Source organism: Pleurodeles waltl, chromosome 9 (genome assembly GCF_031143425.1).
Source record: "Pleurodeles waltl isolate 20211129_DDA chromosome 9, aPleWal1.hap1.20221129, whole genome shotgun sequence".
Lineage (NCBI taxonomy): Eukaryota > Metazoa > Chordata > Amphibia > Caudata > Salamandridae > Pleurodeles > Pleurodeles waltl.
This window is the reverse complement of record NC_090448.1, coordinates 1,037,238,244-1,037,256,760: the sequence shown is the minus strand read 5'-3', so window position 1 is coordinate 1,037,256,760 and position 18,517 is coordinate 1,037,238,244.

Below are 18,517 nucleotides of genomic sequence, written 5' to 3'. Positions count from 1 at the left end.
AGTGGCATTTTCAAACGCACAATCTTAAAATCAACTTTACTAAAAGATGTATTTTTAAATTGTGAGCTCAGGGACCCCAAACTCCACATGTCCATCTACTCTCTAGGGGAATCTACGCTTTAATCATATTTAAAGGTAGCCCCCATATTATCCTATGAGAGAGACAGTCCTTGCAACAGTGAAAAACGAATTTAGCAGTATTTCACTGTCAGGACATATAAACCACATTACTATATGTCCTACCTTATCCATACACTGCACCCTGCCCATGGGGCTACCTAGGGCCTACCTTAGGGGTGCCTTACATGTAAGAAAAGGGAAGGTTTAGGCCTGGCAAGTGGGTACACTTGCCAAGTCGAATTTACAGTGTAAAAATACACACACAGACACTGCAGTGGCAGGTCTGAGACTTGATTACAGAGCTACTTATGTGGGTGGCACAACCAGTGCTGCAGGCCCACTAGTAGCATTTGATTTACAGGCCCTGGCACCTCTAGTGCACCTTACTAGGGACTTACTAGTAAATCAAATATGCCAATCATGGATAAACCAATTACATACAATTTACACGGAGAGCATATGCACTTTAGCACTGGTTAGCAGTGGTAAAGTGCTCAGAGTTGAAAAGCCAACAGCAACAGGTCAGAAAAAAATAGGAGGCAGGAGGCAAAAAGACTGGGGATGACCCTGCATAAGCAAAAGTCCAACACGACCCCCTACCAGCCTAAAGCCAGGGGAGAACAATCAATACCTTGATGTACTTCCCTGATTGGGGCGATAGAACAAGGACCCAGGCCCACAACAGCAGGGGCATGTTCCAGTTCTACGCCTTCCTGACTCCAGTTGGATCCCTCTGTCCATACTCTCAGGGCCCACTAAGCTAACCCATGGGGAACCCTTCTCCACATCTACAGACACTATCTGTGCAACACCTAACTTTACTTTGCTCACAGATGTATTGCAATGGGCAGATAGTACCACCAGGGCCAACACAGTGGTGTTGCCCACTCCACCCCCGGGGTGTGACTCTCGTCCTCCCCCCCCCAGGGGCAACTCTGTCCACCAGGACAGCAAGCCACAGTGGCCCCAGACAACTGTCAGGGATGAGAGCCCGACCTCAGGCCTCTCTAACCACTGTGACTGTGGAGAGTGGGGGGTGGTAGCCTCAGGTGCCTGGCACCCTTTGACCACTCTCTCTTCCACCAGGTCAGGGATGACAACCTGACCCTGGTCCTCCCCTCTGGGGCTCTGTAACCTCCCTGCAGAAGCGGCACCCCCAGAGTCAAAAACTGTCAGGGTGCTTGTAGAAGCAGTCCTGCACAATTCTTCCACCAGTGCAGGGATGTTAACCTGCAACTGATCCTCCAACCTGGGGTCTGTACCTTCAGGTTGGACCAGGGCCAGGGGTGAGGCTTCCCTCCCCCTGCCCTCTCCTCTGGGGTCCTGGACCACCCAACTAGGAGTGGCCCCCCCAGAAGACAACATGGTAGGGGCACTGTTAGCAGTAGCCCCTTCCTCCAGGTCAGGGGGGACACCCTTAACCTGGCCTCCCAATCCAGGGTCTGTACCCACAGACTGGATCACTGCCTGGCAAACCAGGACTTCCTGGGGGGCATACCTACCCCCTACCAGGTCAGAGTTTACCCTCTGAACCTGGTCATCCAACCCAGGGTCACCACCCTGCGGTTGAACCACTGCCTGGCACACCAGGACTTCCAGGGGGGCACACTTACCCCCCTCAAGGGACACACTGTCCCGAAGGGCCACACAAGAGTCTGGCTGGCGCAGGTCTCCTGACCTCTGCCCATCTGACAGAGTCTGGATTCCCCCCAACCCAGAAATGGTCTCACCAAGGTCATTCATGGGGGGCTCTGCTCTCAGAGCTGACCCCTGACCCTCCAGGTTCTCCACTGGGGTCCGCAACCCCCTCTCAACCCTCTGTCTGGACTTCTGCACCCCCTCACTAGGAGTGGTACTGCCAGACACCAGAACTGGTGGGACGCTGGCTACAGCCACCCCCCCAAGTTCTCCTGACACTGTGGGGTCTCCCTCAACAGATGGCCCTATGGTACAGGCTAGGCTCCCCTCCTGGTGTTCCCGCAGGGAACCCTCCAGGACCTGGGACCGGATCTCGGGCACCTTGGGCCTCAACCCATCCCCATTCCCTCTCCTCTGAGACTGGACATGGGGTCCCTCACCCATCCCACTACACTGGGACCTACCTGGGACACTACAATCCTTCCCTACCCCACCTGGTTGGGAACTACCTAGACCACTCCTCTCAGGAGCACCCCCAAATGCCTCTTCAGACTCTCTGGTACTCACCCAGAAGTCTGCCTCCATTGTAAGCTCCCTGGGGTCAGAGAACTCACACTCCACCTGGTGTTGGCATAGCTCTGGAAAATAAGGACTAGACATATGCTCTCCAGCAATTACATCACTCAGCCCCTCACATGAATTAACCAAAGTACCCTTCACCCAACCATCCAGTGACTCTGCTTTGAAAAAGCACCCCACATCACCCTCCTGAGACTGGTGAGACAGTACCTGACTGTCCCTGACACTCAACCCACACTCTTCTGGGATGTTTTCACACTCCATAACCAGGACTTCTATCTGGGGGGAACCCCTCTCCCTGTCACTCTCACCTAGAGTCAGTAGAGTGTCCCTCCCACCAGTAGGAATATGACTCTCCCTGCCAGTTCCCCAATCCACCTCAGGGACCCTGTGCATCACTGGAGCTACCTCATACCCCTGAACCTCCTGGTGTGTGTTAACTGCCTCCTTCAAGTAGGGCACCACATCTCTGGGCATGTGCACTTCTTCAGCAGCACTGGATATACAATTGTTGCTGCCCCCATTCCAGCTGGACTCAGCCCTCATGACTTCCAGCTCTTTCAATTTAAGCTCGTAAGCATAAATCATTTTTTTAATCTCTAAGTTCCTCCTCCTTTCTTCCAACTCCCAATCGAGCTTTTTCAGCTCCCATTGGTACTCCCTCTCTGCCTGTCTGTCCTGTAACTCTTCAGGAGTCAGACCCTTGGGTGACACCCTGCCATCCCTCCTGGGGACCCTCCCCCCAGGCGTAACAGGTTCCTCCACTACACCACTGTGTATCCTCTGCACTTCCCCACCCATATTCTCCTCCTCTGTGTGCCCTCCAGCCTTCTTGATTGTCACCCAAGCCCTCTGTGCCTGTTGCAGCTCCCCCTCCCTGGTGGAGCTCTCAGTGGGACAGTCAAGATCTTTAAGGAACTGTTTCAATTGAGCAACTGAGTACTCCTTCAGTTTCTCCATTTCAAACACAGCTCCAGCTGTTGCATCTCCAGATTGAGACATGATGGTCACAAGTGCAAAGTTCCAAAAGGCAGAAAAAAATAATTTCCCAATGAAGTAAAAAGAATCAGTCAAGGGATCAGCAAAATCATGGAAGTAGAATAAAAAGAGTCCTTAAGAGAAAAATCAAAAGATCACCAAACAAGTAGTATGTGGTCACGTAGTGGTCTGAGATCAAAACAGTAGTGTACACTTAATTACTGTATGTCAAGTACAAATACAAGTCCAATCCCGACCGCTGGTCACCAATGTTAGAAATGGGGTCTTTGGTTGACAGTCTGGTTACCCCCTGTTCAAGCAAGGACCCTCACTCTAGTTAGGATAAAAGAGAATCACCCTCAGCTAACCCCTGCTTACCCCCTTGGTAGCTTGGCAGAGCAGTAGGCTTAACCTCAGAGTGCTAGGTGTAAAGTATTTGTACCAACACACACAGTAACTCAATGAAAACACTACAAAATGACACAACACCAGTTTAGAAAAATAGGAAATATTTATCTAGACAAAACAAGACCAAAACGACAAAAATCCAACATACACCAGTCAAGTAGTGATTTTTTTAAAGGTTTAAAATAAAAAGAGTCTTTAGGTAGTTGTAACACCACACTAGCGCTGCTAGCGTGAAAATGTACCTGGTTTGCGTCAAAAATAACCCCGCACGGGCGGTGTGCGTCGAAAGTAACCCTGCACGGCTGTGTGCGTCGAAAACAACTCGGCACGGCGGTGCGCGTTGAAAAAGCCAACCACACGACGATCCGAAAGTCCCGCGGCGCAGGGTGCGATCTCTCAGCCTCCGTCAGCGATGCTGCGCGTCGTTTCTCCTGCTCCGGGCGTCGGTTTTTCGGTCGCGTTTCCTGCGGCGTCGTTTCTCAGCTGCGGAACCGGCGTCGCGTCGTTTTCTCAGCCGCGATCGGATTCGCGTCGATCTTTTCTCCGCACGGCGCTCGGTGCGTGTATTTTTGTCCTTAGGCTGCCAGCCTCTCCTTTCAGGGTCCCAGGAACTGGAAGGGCACCACAGAGCAGAGTAGGGGTCTCTCCAGAGACTCCAGGTGCTGGCAGGAAGAAGTCTTTGCTATCCCTGAGACTTCAACAACAGGAGGCAAGCTCTACATCAAGCCCTTGGAGATTTCTTCTTCAAGATGGAAGGCACACAAAGTCCAGTCTTTGCCCTCTTACTCTGGCAGAAGCAGCACTGCAGGAAAGCTCCACAAAGCACAGTCACAGGCAGGGCAGCACGTTTTCCTCAGCTATCAGCTCTTCTCCAGGCAGGGGTTCCTCTTGGTTCCAGAAGTGTTTCTAAAGTCTGTAGATTTGGATGCCCTTCTTATACCCATTTTAGTCTTTGAAGTCACCTTTCTTCAAAGGGGACTTACACCTACTTGTGAAATCCTGCCTTGCCCAGGCAAGGCCTCAGACACACACCAGGGGGTTGGAGCCGGCATTGTTAGAGGCAGGCACAGTCCTTTCAGATGAGAGTGACCACTCCACCCCTCCCTCCTAGCAGAGATGGCTAATCAGGAAATGCAGGTTACACCCCAGCTCCCTTTGTGTCACTGTCTGGTGTGAGGTGAAAAACAACCCAACTGTCAAACTGACCCAGACAGGGAATCCACAAACAAGGCAGAGTCACAGAATGGTTTAAGCAAGAAAATGCTCACTTTCTAAAAGTGGCATTTTCAAACGCACAATCTTAAAATCAACTTTACTAAAAGATGTATTTTTAAATTGTGAGCTCAGGGACCCCAAACTCCACATGTCCATCTACTCTCTAGGGGAATCTACGCTTTAATCATATTTAAAGGTAGCCCCCATATTATCCTATGAGAGAGACAGTCCTTGCAACAGTGAAAAACGAATTTAGCAGTATTTCACTGTCAGGACATATAAACCACATTACTATATGTCCTACCTTATCCATACACTGCACCCTGCCCATGGGGCTACCTAGGGCCTACCTTAGGGGTGCCTTACATGTAAGAAAAGGGAAGGTTTAGGCCTGGCAAGTGGGTACACTTGCCAAGTCGAATTTACAGTGTAAAAATACACACACAGACACTGCAGTGGCAGGTCTGAGACTTGATTACAGAGCTACTTATGTGGGTGGCACAACCAGTGCTGCAGGCCCACTAGTAGCATTTGATTTACAGGCCCTGGCACCTCTAGTGCACCTTACTAGGGACTTACTAGTAAATCAAATATGCCAATCATGGATAAACCAATTACATACAATTTACACGGAGAGCATATGCACTTTAGCACTGGTTAGCAGTGGTAAAGTGCTCAGAGTTGAAAAGCCAACAGCAACAGGTCAGAAAAAAATAGGAGGCAGGAGGCAAAAAGACTGGGGATGACCCTGCATAAGCAAAAGTCCAACACCTGCCATATACTAGGGACGTATAGAAAATTATCTTATATACATGTGCAACAACAATACTAGGAGTGCAGGAGAAGCACATGATAAGCTTTATGATTTAGCCCACATGTTTAACATAGAGTTAAACAAGCAAAAATCCTGATAGCAGAGCTATTGTGTATGTTTTGATGAAAGTGATCTAACCAGTATGAGGGCGTCAGGGAAGAAGTTACAAATTAAGGAACCGATTGTTAGTATATGGAAGTGGAGTGAGTTAAGTAAGTGGGAAGGCAGGTGGGCTAAAAAGAAAGATCAGAAGAAGTTTAAGGTAATATCTCCAACAGAGAGCAAAGGCGAGCCACCTCCTTCTTCGCTGAGCGAAGATGGGGTCTCAAATTCCCCAATGAGGGAAGTGCCAATTGGTGGTTATATCCACGTACCTTTGGAGTACAGGTGATCTTGCTGCTTGTGCAAACTATTTTCCCAAGTTGAGAGAGAATCCAGTGTTTTTGAACACTCAGGTTGACAGATTTTTTAAAAATGTTCAGGTGCTGTGGGTGGATTTGAATACTCTCCTTGACATTTTGGTACAGAGTGACTTTGGGCACAGTGAAAAGTGGCTATACAGTGGCCAGAGAAGGAGCCTTGAATAAACCTAGGCCCGTATTTATACTCCGTTTGCGCCGAATTTGCGTCGTTTTTTTCGACGCAAATTCGGCGCAAAACTAACGCCATATTTATACTTTGGCGTTAGACGCGTCTAGCGCCAAAGTATTGGCAAATAGCGTCATAGCGGTGCGTGGTATTTATGCTCCAGGGCAAAAATCACTCCCGCGCGGCAGGCGGCGCAAAAAAATGGCGCAAAGCATGAATAGCGTGACATTTTAACGCCTGGGTCAGGGCAGGCGTTAAAATGGGGCAAACACACCTGTACTTAATCAGAACACACAGAACAAACAACAGAGCAGCAGAGCAGCAACAGGGAGACATGGAGGTGCTTTTTCTTCAACGTGCACGTAGACGCAGAGCCCTGCAGCAACAACAGCAGCCACAACAACAACAGCAGGGACCCCAAAGACAGCGCAGAAGGCAGGAGAGGATATTCCGCCCAAGAACAACCCTGCATGGCCTCAGGGAACGAGACATCATCCAGAGGTACCGGTTGAACTGGCAGGCCATTCAGCAGCTGCTGACAAATATTGAACAGCAATTGGCCCCCACTTTAGTGACTCCACGCACTATCCCAACAGAAACAAAGCTGCTTGCCGTACTTCACCTGCTGGCAAGTGGCTCCTTTCAGACAACTGGTGCCCTGGTTGGTGGAATCTCACAACCATCTTTCTCCGCATTCCTGCCTAAAGTACTGGATGCCATCATTGGACTGACACCCCGCCACATCTGCTTCCCTAACACACTGCAGAAGCAGCAGGAAACAAAACAGGGGTTCTACGCCATCAGTGGCTTTCCGCACGTCCTTGGTGCAATCGACTGCACACACGTACGCCTTGTGCCACCTGCTGCGAGTGAACACCTGTACCGCAACAGGAAGCACACACATTCCATCAACGTGCAGGCCATAGTCGATCACCAAGGACTGATCAGCAACATCGTGGCTAAATATCCTGGGAGTGTACATGATGCATTCATCTTCCGTCACTGCACCATCAACCAACACTTCCAGGATGGACGGTATGGCAATGGACTACTTGTTGGTAAGGACAAAAATCTACTTATATACTCACTGCACAGAAACCCTCTAGGATAAACAACACATACACCACAATAGCAACACCTAGACAGGAACACACTGAGGTACTCACATCACTAGCCATGTGTCACAAGTCACCATTGAACCTCTCACACATTTGAATTTACTCCACAGCTTAGTGTGAAGACATTCATGACTGTGGTTGCCTAAATGTCACCTTGCAAATTGGAAGTCTCACAATAACCTGTACACTAATACAATGCATAACTTTTAAGGGATGGTATGACCTGGCTATGTTCATATGGACGTTTCTAATACCCTTTCATGTTTCAACTCTGCATGGAACTATCATCACACCCCCAGTGAGGACACACGGACACCTGTGTCACAAGTCACAATGCAAGGGAGGGCACACTGTACTTGAGAAACCAATACATCCTGCTGACAAACAGTTAGACAACAAACACTTGCTCAGCCAAGGAAAAAAAACAATGCCAAAGTTTCCACCAACAACCATAGGTTGTCACATTAGTACACAAAATAGTCACAGACAACACAACACAACTACTGCCATCAAAGATACGTACAACAGTGCCTCCTACATCTAATTGATACCATTCTGTGTTTCTCTTTCAGCTGATCAGGGGTATGGCATCCAGCCTTGGATAATGACACCATATGGGAACCCAAATACTGCTGCTGAGCGGGCATACAATGACGCCCACAAGAGGACACGCAGCATTGTGGAGAGGACCTTTGGGATCCTAAAGTCAAGGTTCCGCTGCCTTGACATCACTGGCGGAAGCCTACTATACTCCCCAGAGATGGTATGCAAAATTATACTCACTTGTGCCATATTACACAATATTTGTGTACAAAGGAACATTCCCCTCCTTGAACCGGACCCAGACATGCCTGAGGATGATGATGAGGAGGATGCTGGCCTGCAACAGGAGGGGGAACAACCTAACACCGCAGCAGGAGTGCGTAGGCGCCAACAGCTTGTGAACAATTTTTTTACTTAAGTCATTATAATCACTTGTATTCCACACTTGTAAATAAACACAGATCACAAACACCACATCATGCTTTGGCCTATTCATTTCTGACCACCTTTAGTTTGAAATAGCTGAAGATGAATGTCGTCTCATTGATCAAGAATGCCATTAAAAATCATCACACCAAAAATAAACATCACAACTGTATGCACAGAGGGTAGGATGTGACATGTTACATTACCATACACAGAGCCCAACAAGAGTACAAATGTGACAATTAGACATGCCGGATCCAAACAACTGAAACAGTCTCTCATCCAGCCCAAAATTGGAGATCATTTGAAAGTCACATCACACGGGTTCAGAGACAGGGTGGGACCATCCATGTGTACGTGAACATGTCATCAATGGCTTCTCTCAAGTGTATGATGTGAGCAATACACAATTGCAACACCATCAGCTGCCACTAACTCAGGAGGAGACCTTGAAGTTACAGTGACAACATACACACAGACAGGTCATACTGGATCCACATTCCCACACACATGTACACATATGTCATACAACCAACCTAATATTTGAAAGTAGACCATCACAGTTGTGTCCCAGTTTGAACCTAGCAGGAAGATTGTAACATGACACTAAACCAGTTTATGCAGAAAGGGACACAGACAAGCAAAAAAATCTTCGCATTATCACATCGTGAACGCTGAGAGTCTTGCAAACTTAGGGGGTCATTCGGACCCTGGCGGTAATTACCGCCCTGGCGGAGGTCGGCGGTAGCACCGCCAACAGGCTGGCGGTGCACCGATGGGCATTCTGACCGCGGCGGTTCAGCCGCGGCCAGAAACGGACTTCCCGCTGCCCTTCAGAATCCGCCATGGCGGCAGAGCGCGCTCCGCCGCCATGGGGATTCTGACACCCCCTACCGCCATCCTGTTCCTGGCAGGTCTTCCGCCAGGAACAGGATGGCGGTAGGGGGTGCCGCGGGGCCCCTGGTGGCCCCTGCAGTGCCCATGCCAATGGCATGGGCACTGCAGGGGCCCCCGTAAGAGGGACCCACAAAGAATTTCAGTGTCTGCTTTGCAGACACAGAAATTCACCACGGGTGCAACTGCACCCGTCGCACCTTCCCACTCCGCCGGCTCCATTCTGAGCCGGCGTCCTCGTGGGAAGGATGTTTCCCGCTGGGCGGGCGGGCCGACTTTTGGCGATTGCCCGCCAGCCCAGTGGGAAAGCCAGAATGACCGCCGCGGTCTTTCGGCGGGAACCGCTTGGCGGGCGGCGACCGCCGCCCGCCGCGGTCAGAATGACCCCCTTAGTCATATGAAAATGGTATGCAACTTAGCTCCAAATCATCAATACTGCAAACGTCAAATGGGCTAATGAGATGAATGAATGGTCAACAGTCATTCATACCATATGGCCTTACATTCGCCCGCTGCTGCAGGTTTGCCAGGATATGATAAAAATACTCCATGGATACAGTAGCTATTCTGGATGGTCAAATCCTAGGGTGCTGGGGGACTAACTCCACCTCTACCACCCCCAAAACATACAGGAATCATGTACTTGTGAACTAAACACATGCATAAGGCACATATGTGGCCTCAATGTCACAAGTCCTACACAAATATGAAACACAAAATCATAATGGGACATGGTCAGCCCCCTAAAAACTGAAAGTGACTCTCCCACTCCCTGTTAGGACTACAGATAAAAGCATCCCCATCATAAAGGTGGGGACATTTTGGAGACGGAATACATAATGGTATCAAAAACCTCATTTCAAAATAGCCATCAGCAATTACACCAAATATGTTGTCAAATATGGTCAATACATTAGTTAACGTATCCCAAACATCACAGTGTGAAGTGTGAAGGCCGTCTATACATAAAAGTACGGACATTTGTCAGATACAAACACAAATGTGTCTCACATCGCACCGTTTTACCATGACAAATCACCTTTCCAAAGCTAAACACATGAAGACATTTGGATCAATTTGCTCCATATTCTACGCATACAGCATGGCCGTCATAATTTGTTCATGTACATGAGTGCACACAATGCAGAGTCAGATACAAATGTATCCAAAAGTGTCTTGATATTTCACCTTCAAATTATTATTTACATCCACAATATTTTTGACTCTGCATCATGTGCACTACTGTACGTGTAATAAAAACCACGCACATGATGTATGCGTGGTCAAAATGACGCTATATGCACAATATATTGCTCATTTCATGTACAGTATTAATTATTAATATTAATAGCATTTTTTTTTACTCCGCATCATGTGCACCACTGTACGTGTAATAAAAACCACGCACATGATGTATGCGTGGTCAAAATGACGCTATATGCACAATATATTGCTCATTTCATGTACAGTATTAATTATTAATATTAATAGCCTTTTTTTTGACTCCGCATCATGTGCACCACTGTACGTGTAATAAAAACCACGCACATGATGTATGCGTGGTCAAAATGACGCTATATGCACAATATATTGCTCATTTCATGTACAGTATTAATTATTAATATTAATAGCATTTTTTTTGACTCCGCATCATGTGCACCACTGTACGTGTAATAAAAACCACGCACATGATGTATGCGTGGTCAAAATGACGCTATATGCACAATATGTTGGTCATCTCATGTACATTATCAATTATTAATATTCATATCATATTTTTTGACTCCGCATCATGTGCACCACTGTACGTGTAATAAAAACCACGCACATGATGTATGCGTGGTCAAAATGACGCTACATGGACAATATGTTGGTCATCTCATGTACATTATCAATTATTAATATTCATATCATATTTTTTGACTCCGCATCATGTGCACCACTGTACGTGTAAAAAAAACGACGCCCATGATGTATGCGTGGTGTAATTGACGCTACATGCACAATATGTTGGTCATCTCATGTACAATTTGAAATATTAATATTCATAGCATATTTTTACACTCCGCATCATGTGCACTGTAATGCGTCAAAAAAATATGACGCACATCTGTGTATGCGTGAAAATATGACGCATTACGCGAAAATAAAAACGGCGGCCATTTTATGCAGGAAGTGATGTAATAGGATATCCTGTTTACCAAATCTGTACTGGGAGTTGTGTGAAAGGTGTTGTCCTGTGTTTTACTGCTTTAGTGTCCTGTGTGCCTTGTATTTTGTCTTTGTGTCAATCTTTTATTGTTGTCAAACATTGTCTCAGTCTGTTTAGTGTTGTTTTGTCTATACCTGTGATAGTTTGTATTGTCTGTGGGAGTCTGTTGTGGGTAGCATAGTTTGGGGTGTTAGTTGGGCTATTTTTCTCCTTCTTCTTTTTCTTTCACACTTCTACCTTTCCCCATTTCCCACTTTTTCTTTCATTTTTCTTTGGTACTTTTTTACACCTCGCATCATGTCAGGTAGGCCTCGCCTGTCCAGGATGGGTGAGGACGAATTGGGGGCTTCATATGGCTCGTAAGCCATTTCCTCCCACTGATGCTGGAGGCTGGGGGCCGTGTGATACAGGGGTATCACACGGAGGCGAGGAAAATACGTTGGGAGAAGGTGCGCCATCACATGGTCCGGGTCTACGGGAGTATGAGGAATGTCCATCAACTCAAGCACCGCTGGGCAGATCTGATCAGCAGGGAACAGGACCTGCTGGACCACCTGGGACTCCGGATTGGTGGCTATGTTGGTGAGTAATAATCAATTACATGGGAATAATAGGAATGTGTGCGTGAACATGTGATGATTGGTAGCCAATCTGCAAAATAAGTAGCTGACGGCGTGTTATACTAGGGAAACCTAGGCCCATGGGCATACACATAAATCCCCATTTTTGCTACACATGTACACCCAATAACAGCAGTAAAATGCAACATCTATTTGTATTTTGCTAAGTAGCCCCCTCTCTGCGTCACAAAATGATGCAAATGCTGCGCTACAAAGGTATACATATGTGTCCAAATGTGTATTTGTTGCCGGGTGTGTATGAAGACCTATGCTACCAGGCCGATGCCTTATCTTTGCAACACATACCAGATGGCTGTAGCTGCATGGAATGTAGTGTTGCATTTGTGTCTGAAAAGCAACACGTGAACTGCTCAATTTGTACTCTACTGGTCATAATGGCCAGTGAGTACGTCATGTAGAAACAACATACCTACATATGTAGACGCCATAGCTAGACCGAAAATTGCAAACACATGATGATGCAACACCTGTGTGTTGCCTTCACGTCACATGAAGTTAGTCATGTTGTCCACACATATGTCACATGTGTGTCTGGTTGCTGTGTGTTGAACCTGTCCCCATAGCCTGTTTGATTGTGAGTGGTCATGCAGTCCTCATGGAACCAGTTGTGAAATGTTTCTCTCTGGGATGCACATGCTGAGATGTATGGATCACATGATTGTTCGGGCCTACTAATGGAGGAGTAACTTGGACGACACATGACTGTCCTGGCCACTGCATGAGTGTAGTAGGGTGTGTCACTGGAACAGGAGACTCATCCAATGATAATCTAGAATACAAAGTCAGCCAGGCAGGATGAGCATGTGTGAAAGTGTATCATTACCATGTAATATTCACACACTGTCATTGTAACAGAAATTATTTGTCTGTTCACCCAGTCTGAGTATAATCTTCCTTTCATGCTTTACAGGTGGACCAGCCCCGTACACCGTTGGTGAGGTAGCCCATTTTGACGACCCCGATACCTACAGTGAGTGTTGCCTAAGTGCTATTTACATTGTTTGGAAATGAAGCATGATGGATTACTGTGTGTTCAGGACAATTCATGATATGATGTGCTGGCCGTTCATTGGCTTTGTTGTTTTGGTGTGATATCAAATTGGAATAATGTTTCGGTAAAGCAATCCCTAGTCATCTCTCAGATTGAGGGGCAGTAGGTCATTCAATTAGTGCGACTATTGGGAATAGCATGACTCATTTTGAACACACTGGTCAATGTTAGACTTGGTCAGGAACTTGCCATTAACTGAGTCAGCATATCAGACTGACAGTCTCCCAGATAGCTTAGGCACATGGCTTCGATGACAAGTGCTTCTTCCTAGTTGAGGATGGACTGTGTACACTGTAGGTCGGATCTTCCGGGGGCATGTACTTCCACAAGGTGACCTCGAAGTGTGTGTGACTTGAGTGCAATGGCCTAGGTGTTCTGTTGAATCATGTGAATGGGTGTTTTACCTCCTCTGTGTGTGTTGTAAAACATGCCTCACTAATAGTATGTTATGTTTGGCTAAGTCATATCATTTTGACATGTGTGGACCTGGGATGTGACAAGGTTGGGCTGACTCCAACGTGTTGCTAGCCCTTCATAGGTGTTGTGTGTGAAGGCACATGCTTGTTGCACTTTCTGTACACTCCTGGTTGTGCATTGATCATGGGATTGTTGTTTGTTCTTCCCACACCACCCACAAAGACTGGGATGTTACTGTGAAACAGGGTACCTAGGACTGTAGCAACCAGTATATTACACGTACTTAACACCTTTTGTGACTTGAGTTTGTACCTAGGTCCAGATGTAGCAAAATGTCTCCACATTGCAAATAGCATAATTTGATGTTAGTGAGTTGCAAACGTCTGTTTCCTAATCCGAAATGTTTTTGGTGGTCATGTACATATTCGCAAAATGCTTTTCTAAAGTAAAAAAATAAAGGAGTTTACCAGCCCTACTTGCAAATCACAGTGTTAGGCAATCCCATTTGCTAACGAGTACGTGGTTGCAAAGTGAGTAGCTGTTATCATCCACTTGAAGTGGCTGCTAACCAACTTGCTGACTGGAAGGGGTCCTCATTGTGAACCTTCACCTTTGTGAGTGGACCAAAATACTCCTGCACAAAACAGCCAGTGGTCTAGGGGAGCAATAATTATTGTGTAAATTACGAACAATCAATTGTTGTGAATTTAAACAAATCGCAGCTCATTTTCCTTTCAGATAAAGGGCCTACACTTGGTGAAAAATAACTTGCTTCATTTAAAAGCAGTCACGTCTATGGAGTTCTGCTGTTCCCAGCAGGCCTCCATCCCCGTGAGTGCCCATAGTTGCTAAGGTGGTGCAAGTTGGAACCCACATCATTGATGTTCATGAGGTGGGATTTAGGGACCCCATAGTGACTCGCAGACGGTGTCAGAGACACCGTTCAGCTTTGCAATTTGCTAGTTGATTTCCCATCAATTCCTACATCTGGCCCATAGTGTCGACATATGATTCATGGCCAGGGGTTCAATCTTAGCACACAACTATTTCGAAATGCCATTGAGTGAGGAGTGTGATTCTTATCACATAGAATGACATATGTAGTGAAGTCAGTATGCGGACGAGCTGGTGCCATAATGTATAATGGCTTAGGTATGAATTGTAGGAGTAGTTTAGGGTGATGTTATCCATCATGTAGAGACATGGATATGCTATATGTGATATGCCCTTCAGTATGCATGATTCACATGTACTTCCTCTGAGCCTTCCCGTGACATATGTTGTAACAATTGCTGCAACCAAAACATTGCTAGTAATGGTCAAATTACCCATTGTGGTATTCAACCCACTGTAAATTCTATGCTCAATATTTGCCTTTTCCCTTCACAGCTGCAAACCTGAGTGCCGCAGCTCGCAACCAGTTTGAGCGCCGTGCAATGAGGTACAGGCACATCCTGCAGGTGCAGTGTGGGTATCGGAGGATGGCCCGCAGATACAATTCGGAACGGGCCTCCGGGGCGTGGTATGCCACACCACAGGCTCCACCAACGGTGCCACCTACAACCACCAGGTCTGCCCAAGGGGACCCAGCGACGGACCAGCCATCTTCCTCAAGACCTGGACCCAGCCGTGTGTTGGGAGCAGGGCTGTCCCGTGGCCACTCCACTCCAGCAACAATCTCCACCTCCACCGGCACGCAGACCAGCAGTGACCCTCCAATTGACCCTGCAGCCTTCCAGGCATTGTCTAGGAAACTGGACAGGTTAATTCAAAAGGTTGACAACCTGACGGAGGACATGGCGGAGGTTAAAAAGAAGGTGCGCTCCATCCGGCGCACACTTCAGAGGGCAAATCCTTAGTTATTTTGCCCTCCTGAACTTTTACCCCTCCCCTCTCCCCTCTTTCCTCTTTTCATACTGTTAGTTGGGTTTGGGGGGTTAGTTGTAGGATAAGTATAGGTAATTAGCTTAGTTAGTGTTAGGTAAGAGGGTGGGGGGTCCTTATACTTTCTATCTAATATTTTTGTGTGGGTGGGTGGGTGGTGGGCAATGTTGGGATTCCTGTTTGATAAAAAAAAAAAATATATATATATATATATATGTTTGTTTAGGATAGTATAGTATGTGTGTAGGTTAGTAAGTGTTGTCCTGCATGTGTCTTGTCTCATAATGGTGGGTGGGGGGTTGATGTTTAGATCGTTTCGTTACATGTGTAGAGTAAGTTTAGCTTAGGTTAGTTAGGGACAGTTGTGGGTTAGTAGTAGTCAGGTTAGATTAGTGTAGGTTTATCTTTCCCTTAGTTGCCTCTTTTCTTACTTATTGGAAATAAAAAAATTGTTAACCCTTTACCAGATGCGTTAGGTGCTACCTTTTCATGGCCTTGACATCAGTGTAGCAGAAAGTTTTAGTATGACATTTGTGTCCTATGCTCGCTATCCCCAGGCTATTGAGGTTTAACATGCCAGCTACCCGTGTGCTAACTTGGTAAGTATCCACCGTGTGGGAGAGCCACCATTGGTAGTGTGCATAGATCATCAAGATTTGGGGTTGGTATGTATCCTACTTCACAAAGAGTGCTTCCAGAGTTGATTTTGTAGGTAAATAGATAGGTCGGACAGCATTGTGAAGTTCAGGGAGAGCTTTGTAGATGAGTATTTGTTCACACTCTTGTCTTGTTGCTGTCATTGCTGACCTACATCATGTGTGTACTGCTTGAGCATGACTTTCCTTCATGGTAGTATACGCTGTAAGGGTGATTGATGCAGTGTAATTTGGTTATCATTCCTTTCATTTTACAGCATAATGTATTGTGTTAGTATCGCAAGGTGCCTACATTTCTCATCCACCATTAGTTGTCTAGAATAGCTATGGATGGGGCCTCATTCTGTCCAACACAGCATGATTGTGTGTGCTTAGTCCCTACATCAGTTATTTTCCTCAGTCTCGTAAAGCTATGATGCAATCCTGGCCACTGCACAGATGTTTCAGTAGACATGAAATCAGGACAGTAGTCTAGAGAATCAACATGGTTGCCACACAGCCACTTTGGAGTTATGTACTGCACAGTTGAAGTGTGAAATGACACAGAGACACAATTGGTGTGCAAGTGATATTTATTTTTAGGTGGAGTAGTGCAAAAAGTCCATTAACAATGTTAGGTGAGTCCGTTCTGGTGCATTCTTAAATGGTGATCCTATTTACAGGGTGTGGATGATGCTCCTGACATGCTGGGGTGATGTCACAGACGGTGCAGAGGAACAGGAATTGCCAAATGGTAGGAGAGAAACATTTACAGCCAATGTGGACAAGTTAAACAGTAGATTGCCGAACAGTCATTGAGGGTAGTTGGAGTGAGGCTGGCATGTGTCAAAACGTAGGACCTTGGTCAGAGTGGGGCATGGTGCAGGGACTAGGGCTTCCGGGTACTCTTGCGTGTGAATGTTATCTGTTCCATGTCTTCTTCTTCTGATGTGTGTGTTGCCTGGTGTGTCCTTGTTGTTGTTGGTTTTGAAGGGGCAACACACACCTCAGTGTCAGAAGACATGGAGGCAGACATCCCGGGGGCTGATCCCTGTCCAGTTATGAAGGGCAGTACTGCAGCAAGGAGAGCGTGCTGGTTTTTCAGAATGGCAGCCACATCCCGATGGTAGGCAGCCAGGTCTGCCCTGAGGGGTTCGATGTTGCATTCGTGCACACGCTGACTGGCTTGCTGTTGGAGTTGTTTGGTCAACTGTATGACAGCTGTGCAGATTGCCTTCTGTGTTACTAAAAGTTCCTCCAACAGCGATGTTCTGGCTTGCATTGCAGCTGCCTGATCAGCAGTTGACAGCATGCACGAACGCACCCCCTCAAGGCTGGCTGCCATAGTTTGCATCCCCACCCGCACCTCCTTGGCCAGCTCCCGCTGGACCCCAACAACTGTTCTTTCGAAGCTGGTGCCAGTGTCGTCAGAGTCCTCAGCTGTGTTGGAGCTGGCAGGTCTTACAATTGGGGTGGCGGGTGGTTCTACTGTGGTGGCTGCTTCATCTTGGCTCCTCCTTGTTACTGAAGGGGGGGTTTGGAGGCTTTCGAGGACCATGTCAATGGTCTCTTGTGTGAGGTTGATGTTCTCGTCATCCATGTCATCAGGGAACTCATGGACAGGCATATCGGCAGGAGATCCGTGTTCCTCTGCAAAGAAACAGGGTACAATTAGTGTGTCTGTGTTGAGATCATTTAGCACTAAGATACAAGCCTTTGGATGCCTTTACTTTGTACTCTGATTTTGTCTTGGTATCTGCTGTCTGTCATAGGGCATTGTTGTAGGCCTATGGCCCACCTGTGTGTCACATATATGATATGGAGCTATCAGACATGCCTGCCAGGACATATCTAGGTGTTGATTTGTAATTATTTTGGAATATGCATTTTTTTGTCCTACTCCTCCCTCGGTGTTTCGCTATTGTTATGGAGGGACATTTGTTTGGGTGGGCTCTCATTATCCTACATGTGATTCTTGGCTTTCTAGGCAGCAGGATAGCTAATGGTGTGGGGGACTAAGTTTGACCCACTTGTAAATAACTCTGTCACCCAGATATTGTATTTAGCTCAGACAGACTAGCAGTGCCTCTGGTCTCCCACAACAGAGGAATGTTTAGAAGTCCATGCCCATGACATCTTTGGGACTTCTCAGGGAAGTGGTGGTCACTCAGGTCCTACACATTTCTATCTTTTCCGGTATGTTCCCATACACAAATGACACAGACAGTATTTGTTGGATATGAAGTTTCATTGTACAACTGACTTGTAGGAATTTCGGTGTGAGCCCCAATAACCAAAACAATACACACAGTTAGAACTGAAATAGTCCGCAGGAGAGTAATACATTGGTACACAG